Genomic DNA, 796 nt, shown 5'->3' on the forward strand with positions numbered 1-796 from the left:
CACCATCTGGGCCTGAAGCTTTTCTAGATTTCTGCTTCCTGAAGACCCGGTTCACATCCTCTACACAGACCTTAAGCACAGGTTGAACGGTGGGGGAGGGAGGGGGGTTGCAGGGGTGGTAGGTGAATGTGTGAAGTGCAGATCAGAGTGGATGGGGGGTGGTAGACTGGCCTTTTCAAATTGACAGTAAAACACATTCAGATCATCAGCCAGTTGTTGATTCTCCACAGACTGTGGGGGTGGTTTCTTGTACAAGGTGATGTTCTTGAGACCAGTCCATACTGATGCAGGATCGTTGGCTGAAAACTGTTTTCTCAGCTTTTCAGAGTAGTTTTTTTAGCCACTCTGATCTCTTTTGTTGGTCTGTTCCTGGCTTGATTATACAAGATTTTATCCCCACTTCTGTAAGCATCCTCTTTGGCGTGACGAAGCTGTTTGAATTTCCCAGTAATCCACGGTTTCCTCACAGAAACTGATATATGAAGTTACAGTCTCTGTGAGCTCGTCCAGATCAGTGGCTGCATATTCAAAAACACTCCAATTAGTGAAGTCAAAACAGGCTTGTAAATCCCGCTCTGCTTCATATCCCTAGTAAAAAATAACCCTAGTGACATTATTAATTTCTGTGGTCTCTTGGGTGTTGCTAAGCAATAGAGTGGTTAGGCACTGAGATGGTTACTTGATAGATTAATCTATATCAGGGGTGGCGAACTCCGGTCCTGGAGAGCCGCAGCCCTGGAGAGTTTAGCTCCAACCCTAATTAAAACTCACCTGCCTGTAGCTTTCTAGTAACCCT

This window comes from Sinocyclocheilus anshuiensis, unplaced genomic scaffold, assembly GCF_001515605.1.
Source record: "Sinocyclocheilus anshuiensis isolate Anshui unplaced genomic scaffold, SAMN03320099.WGS_v1.1 scaffold173, whole genome shotgun sequence".
Taxonomy (NCBI): Eukaryota; Metazoa; Chordata; class Actinopteri; order Cypriniformes; family Cyprinidae; genus Sinocyclocheilus; species Sinocyclocheilus anshuiensis.